Source organism: Dromaius novaehollandiae, chromosome 1, assembly GCF_036370855.1.
Source record: "Dromaius novaehollandiae isolate bDroNov1 chromosome 1, bDroNov1.hap1, whole genome shotgun sequence".
In the NCBI taxonomy this organism is placed as follows: domain Eukaryota; kingdom Metazoa; phylum Chordata; class Aves; order Casuariiformes; family Dromaiidae; genus Dromaius; species Dromaius novaehollandiae.
The window spans coordinates 199,964,084-199,971,384 of record NC_088098.1 but is presented as its reverse complement, the minus strand read 5'-3'; the positions used below and the strand labels follow the sequence as shown (position 1 = coordinate 199,971,384).

Genomic DNA, 7,301 nt, shown 5'->3' with positions numbered 1-7,301 from the left:
CCTACATGTGGGAAAATGTTTTTCAGATTTTGAACCTGCCTTTAATCATTGTTTTTTCCCTTTCAGCCAAACAGCTTAGGGGAAAAATAATAATAATTAAAAAAAAAAAAAAAAAAAAAAAAAAAAAAAAAAAACCAGAAGACAGCCTTGGCCCTGACAGCTTGAAGCATGTATTTGAACAGGACTGGGTTAGCAGTGAAAATTAAGGAAGGGAGAGAGGAGAGAGAAAAAAAAAAAAAGACTTGACACCTTCCTTGGTTTTCTTGCAAAAAAAACCAAAAAAAACCAAAAAAACAAAAAATGTGTTGACAGTAGAGAAATTAGGGCAGCAAAAAAACCTACTGAAAAAAAAAATCGGGGGGGGGAAGGCTGAAGTGTGGGAGCTAGGAGGAAGTGTGGGACATTGTGAAGTCACTATTCTATTTGTTTCAGACTTCGAAGAGAGCAGTTGCAGTCAACCATTTCTCTAAGGCAAAAAGGTATTTTACAGCATAGCTGTGAATGTGACATTTCACAGAATGGTTGAGGTTAGAAGAAACTGCTGGAGATGATCTAATCAAGCAGAGTCACCTAGACAATGTTACCTAGGACCCTGACAACTGGCTTTTAAATATCTCTAAGGATGGAGACTCTGTAACATGCCTGGATGACCTGTTCCAGTGCTCAGTCTTCCTGGCAGGAGAAAAGTTTTCTCTTATGTTCAAATGGAGCTTCTTATGTTTCATTTTGTGCCCAATTGCTGGCCACTACTTTATGCCCTCCCTTTGGATATTTAAACGCACCCCTAAGATCCCCTCAGTCTTCTCTTCTCCAGGCTGAACAGGCCCAGCTCTCTCAGCCTTTCCTCATGTAAGAGATGCTCCAGTCAACTAATCACCATAGCAGCCCTTCACTGGACTCACTCCAGTAACCCCATGTCTCTCTTGTATGGGGGAGCCCAGAACTGAACATGGTACTGCAGATGCAGCCTCACCAGGTATGTGTAGAGGGGGAGGATCACCTACCCTGACCTGCTGGCAATGCTCTTCCTAATGCACCCCAGGATACTATTGGCCTTCCTTTCCAGAAGGGCACATTGCCAGGTGAAAGGACCCCTAGGTCCTTCTCTGCAGAGCTGCTTTGCAGCTGGCCGGCCCCCAGCCTGTCCTTGTGAATGGGGTTATTCCTCCCTAGGTGCAGGACTCTGCACTTGCCTTTGTTGAACTTCATGAGCTTCCTCTCCACCCATCTCTCCAGCCTGTTGAGGTCCCTGGGAAGGGCAGCACAGCCCTCTGGTGTATCAACCACTCCTCCCAGTTTTGTACCAGCACCAAGCTTTGTGAGGGTGCACTCTGTCCCTTCATCCAGGTCACTGATGAAAAAGTTGCACAATGCTGGACCTAGTACTGATCCCCTGGAGGACACAGCTGGCTAAAGGCCTCCAACTAGGCTTCGTGCCACTGATCACAACCCTCTGAGCTCTGCTATTCACCCAGTTCTCAATCCATCTCCCTGTCTGCTTGTCTATCCCACACTTTGAGCATGTCTACGAGGATGTTATGGGAGACAGTGGCAAAAGCCTTGCTGAAGTCAAGGGAGAAAACATCCACTACTCTCCCCTCATCTACCCAGCCAGTCATTCCATCACAGGCAGCTAGGCAGGTTGGTTAAGCAGGGTTTCCCCTTTGAGAATCTGTGCTGACTACTCCTGATCACCACCTTATCCTTCATATGCTTGAAGATGGTGTCTAGGATGAGCTGCTGCATCACCTTTCTGGGGATTGAGGTGAGGCTGACTGGCCTGTAGGTCCCTGGGTCCTCCTTCTTGCCCTTTGTGAAGACATCTGCCTTCTTCCAGTCCTCAGGCACTGCTCCTGTTCTCCATGACCTTTCAAAGGTGATCAGGTGTGGCCTTGCACTGACATCCACCAGCTCCCTCAGCACTCATGGGTGCATCCTATCATGGCCAATGCACTTGTGGATGTCAAATTTGCTTAAAGGAGCTCTAACCTGATCCTCCTCAATCACAAGAAAGGCTTCCTTTCTCCAGGCTTTCTGTCTCATCTCCAGGGCTGGTCTCACAGTAACAACTGAAGCAAAGGCAGCATTCTCCACCTCTTCTGTATCCTTTGTGACCAGAGCCCCCACCCCCATCCAGCAGCAGGCCCACATTTTCCCTAGTCTTCCCTTTATTGCCACTGTATTTAAAGAAAGCTTTTTGAGACAGACTTAATACTTCACTGCATGACTTGAATCTTTAGAAAATCCTGTGCTTTAGTTGCTGCTGGCTAGCACTCATTTATAGTAGATGGTTCAGACCTTAGTATCATCCAGCTCTTCTCCATTGCATGTGATTGTTAAAGGTGGAACTGCACATCCATCATTTTAAGACCACAAAAAATGCATACAAGGAAACTGAAGAAATTGTGACTATATACACATGCAGGCAGCTGTCTCCTTTAAAACATGATACATATTTATTGTTGAGGCATGTTTCAGCAGGAAAAGTTACCCACCAAGCATTCAAGGACAGTATTACCCACATGGTCATCTCTTGATTGTGAATCCCAACACCTAGCTTTTTCACAAGCAGTCTTGTTCTTCTGAGATATTACAACTTGTCCAACATTGCTGGAGTCAAGTGGAGGGGATATAAATTTGGGGAGGAAAATTCCAGTTAAACCTGTTACAGCAGTTACACTTCGTGCACAGAACACAATCATCCCTATTGACTGATTACAGGGACAAAAAGCTGCTATCCCTGCCATAAACACTAAGCTTTCAAATCCCTAGTTTCAAAGAATTTATTTACATGCAGATTTATCCAAAAAGGGGGGGGGGGGGGCAGGGCTTTGCCAAGCTCTGTGTACATTCCAGTTGTGACATCCTGTGTGGAAAAGTTTGCCTGGGAGATGTGAAAGCATCTGAAGTTTCCCTTGCTTTCATGGATGTGTCTGCTGTACTGTATCAGTATTGGAGCACTTCCTATTTCTGTGAAACACAGTAAGTTAATGCAGTCAAGCCATAAGTGGTTTTTCACACAAGAGGAAAGGTGAATATTCCCTCACACAAACCACCAGGCAAAACTTCTCTGGCTCAAACACACTAGGACAGTTTTGAGGTCAAGACTGGGAGTCCTGATAGACTGAGTCTCCTGCATTTACTCTTCTCAAAACAAAGGTATTATCAAGAACTCTCAGTATTTGCAGTATCAGGCAAATCAGTTTAAGCAGATCAAGCCAGCACTGACTTGCACTATTTTTATTAGTAGTATGATGCAACATTTAAATACACTTAAAATTGTAGATGACTTCCTCATTTCCAGGGTACATATTTAGAAAAGGATAGTTTGGAGAGAACCTCCTGAAGGGTATCATGTTCAAACCTCTGCACACACACCAAAACAGTGCTAATTTCAGGTTATGCAGGGGCTTGTTGAGCTTTGAGTGGAAGTTTCACAAACTCTCCAGGCAACTTGTTGCAGTGGGTGACAATCCTCATTTTGGAGGGGAAAAAAGCCCCCACCCCTAGGAGAAGAATTTCCCTTGTTCCAACTTGTCTTGGTGCACCCTGCTCTGTCCAAGCACCTCCAAGATGAGCCTGGGTCCCTTTCCTCTATACCCTCCCATTAGGTACTAGAAGACAGCAGTAAAGTTTCCCACCCATGCCCACCTTCCCATTTTCCAAACTGAACAGACCCAGGTCTCTCTCCCTGCTTCGATAATGTATGTGCTCAAGCCCCCCATCATCGTGGTGGCCTTAACTGGATTCACTCCCATACACCCTTCTTGTCTTGAAGAACCCAAAACTGGACACAGTGCTCCAGGCAGTCTCAGAAGTGCTGAACAGAGTGGAAAGATCACTTCCCTTGAACCTGCGTGGCCACATACTTGCTAATACAGCCCACAGTGTGGCTGGCCACCTTCTTCATGGTCAACTTCCTGTCTGGCAGGAGAACACCCACATCCTTTTCTGCAAAGCTGCTTCCTAGCCTGTCTGGGCCCAGGCTACACACTACTACACGAAGTTATGCTGTCCCCAGTGTAGGGCTTTGCATTTCCCTTTGCTGAACTACATCAGGTTGCTGACGGCCCCTCTGTTCACATAGGCTGCCTCTTCTGATTTCAGGAAATACAAAACAAACAACCTGTTATTCATAGATTAATTTGAAATAGTTTTATTAAAAACAGAAACCCTGAAAAATTGTTACACTGGTGATGTTACAGTGCAATGTTAAAATCTAATGCACCAAAATTAATTTTCATTTTTCATTGTTCATTTCATTGTTTTTATTGTTCATCTTAGGCCCCATTAAGACAGCAGGTATCATTTTTATCATAACTTGCAAGTATGAAACTTAACTTCATAGATCATGAAATCTCACTGCAGCTTTAATCTCCCAGTTAACATTTTCTCACAGTTCTTTTAAACTGTTGCTACCTCACACAATTTTTACTAGGTAACTACTATTACTGTTCTATTTTAAACTTGATGCTGTAGCCTAAACAAAATCCAGACTACTGTTTTTTTTTAAATGTAAGTAGTACTGTATTTTCCCTTATTTTGTTACGTATTAGTGCTTTAAAATATTTTCTTACTCATTTACCTCCACTAGTGTTTATTAATCCAAAAACAATCATTTAATCTAAAAACAGTATTTTAATGCATCATTTACCTTGATTCCAATTGTAGTATCTGCAAATTTAAATCCTTCTATCAATGCCATTTCCCAAAACCAGTACTGGAGACCTGAAAACGAAATCTACCTCCTAGTACAGTCTAGATTGTAAAAGGAGTCAAAAGCTAAGTTATGCATCAAAGTTCTCTCACATCAGTTTTATTATAAAATGCTTAACTTGCTTAACGCTGGATATCACCTTCTTTATTGGAGAAGATATAACCTGTCTCCTCCTCAGAGAGGAAGAGGTGTCTTCAATGTCATCAGATTTTTCCAGTGCTTCTTTTCCAATCTGCAGTGGTTGGTGGGGGAAGAAAAGGTGGTAAACAGATTGGTATTGATAAGTCTCCATGCTGATGATTACTCTCATCATTTTACGAAAAGAATTCGTTGGCCCTATTTGCTCAGGTCTGCAGGACTACTGAAACTGTCAAAAAACAGAACACAAAACAGAATACAGCCTAAGTGAGAGGTATCAATTCATCCCTCTCTGCTATTCAACTAGGTGCCCCAATTACAATTTTATGGGATAACAGGATTACTTGAGTGTCCAAGGGCATAGAGAACAATGAAGAAAAAAGAACACAGATGTTGTACACACAAATAACGCAAGCTAACTCACATGGATTGCTAACCTAGTACCCTGGACACAGATTTCATCACAAAAGTATCAGCCACTGTAAATGTTCTAATGACTAAAAACACTGTATTCTCACCACAGATGATCCTTTTAATGCTGACTTGAAGAGCAGAATTTTGCACACAATCATGGTGCAGCAGAAAGTTATCTTCCATTTTCAAGGCTGTACAGCCACCAGTAGCTTTCTTTAAAACCTAATGCAATGTAGAACAACATTTTCAGGAAGTAAGATTCAGGCTGAAGTGTTACAAGATACTCTCAGTGATTAAAAAACTGCCCAAGAAAGTATTTCTGTAACTGAACTGTAGCAAATAGCAAGACTCAAACAGTGAACTACAGAGAAGCTTGTAAATATTAGCTAATATAGCTGAATAGATCAAGAGCTGGGAACTGCTTATGCTTTTCTAAATAGCAGCAACAAGCAGTTATCTAGAATTCTCTAATACATTATAGGTATTTCAGCAGCAAAAAGACTAACAGAATATTTTAGCTTCACTAAAAATTACATCAGAGCCCAGTCCACACTGGTATAACAAAACTGTATGCAAATTTATTCCTAAAGTGGAAGAAGGGAAAGTAATGGCACCCATACTGAAGCCAGCATTCATCTATTCAAAATACTGCTCATCAAAAGGTTGAGAAAGAGCAAACTGAGCAGGTGTAATTTTGACTGATTTGGCTCATTCTCCCACAATCTTTTGCAACTTTTTGCAGTTTGCATTCAAGCCACTCATTTTAATCTCATCTTTTCTCAACTTTTACTGCAATTTAAGTAGGGTGTTAGGGTTTGCTAAGCAGGTTCACAGTTCTGGAACTGCAACCTGAAGTGTGCGCATGCAAATGAATAGTGGGGGAAAGAAGGAATTTTATCACTCTACTGAGACAAAGAGTCATTATTTAGCTAGTCAAAGAAACACTTGTATCTCCAAGGAACTCTGGCCATCCTCTCTTCCCTTCACAGGAAAGGAACAGAATAAGTCAAGGGGAGAAAAAATGTGCAACTCCTGGGAAACTCGCCAGTGACTAAGCTAGCCTTCTCTGTGGAGGCTCTCAAACAGCTCTCTTGCATGGCTGCAGTCTGATATGTAAGGATAAGCAAAAACACCAAATTCCTAACAGCTACTTGGTCAAGACAAATGGTCAGCTAGATAGAAAGACCTCTTATGATTTAAACTTAGCATACATAAATCAAATGCTTCTCCTACTACCACTTCATTGTCTTCAGGGGCTTTTCTGGATAAAGTTTTAGCTGTATTGTCTGTTTTAGACCTTGTGAATCAATGCTTTTAGTTTTGTAATTTCCTTAGCTTAGCTTATATTACGATTTTACAGCAACGAGAAAGGAACAAGGAACAAGCAATTCCTTAGCAATGAGCGAGGCAAACCCACAGCATGTATCCGTTATCTGGCTCCTCAGTGTCACTGTCTTAAGTATCTAACAGGTAAGAAGTGCGTGTCCCCAGTTTCAGCTGCAGAGGTGAGATGCGAGACAGCACTACAGGGCTCGGGAGAGAAAAAGTGACTTCCAGTAGCCAGCAGCAGGCTCTCTGGCATGCAGCAAGTTACTAGGGTGCACTTCAACACTAGGGAGCAGAGCTCCAACTCTATCTGAGGCACACACGGAGGAAACTGTCTTTGGAAAAATTGTTTACAAAGCAGTCCTACCTAAGTGAAAGATGTAACAAGACACTGCAGGTAGAAAGACGTACAAAAAGGAGACAGAGCTTCTGTGGAGAGCATAATTATCTATTTCTACCTGTCTCAAGTAGTAATTTTGAATTATTTCGTCTTGAGAATCAAAGACCACTTTCAAAATTTTCCAGTATTAAGTTATAATTCACAGTACAGTTTGAGATACTGCACAAAGAATCTTTCTCATTTTGCCCTCTTCCTTCCATGCTTTTTTAGAGAATGACAAAGGACCCTGTCATGTTTATACTTCCTAAGCAAATCTCGCAGGTTTCACTGCTTCCCACACTTAACTTGCCAGCTGACTTGGCAATC

The 7,301-nt window shown here is 42.2% G+C and overlaps 1 protein-coding gene across 4 annotated transcripts in view; it reads right to left on the bottom strand.

Annotated features, from left to right (window-relative positions):
• Nucleotides 1-4,140: 4,140 nt before the first annotated feature.
• Nucleotides 4,141-7,301, bottom strand: part of PSPC1 (paraspeckle component 1) — a 64,120-nt gene continuing 60,959 nt past the window's right edge. For all 4 annotated transcript variants that reach the window (XM_064505035.1, XM_064505036.1, XM_064505037.1 and 1 more), the window contains 2 exons: nt 5,374-5,491; nt 4,141-5,084 (listed from right to left, as the gene is read on the bottom strand). The gene's annotated coding sequence lies outside the window, so the exon portion shown is untranslated. The remainder of the gene's footprint in view (nt 5,085-5,373; nt 5,492-7,301) is intronic.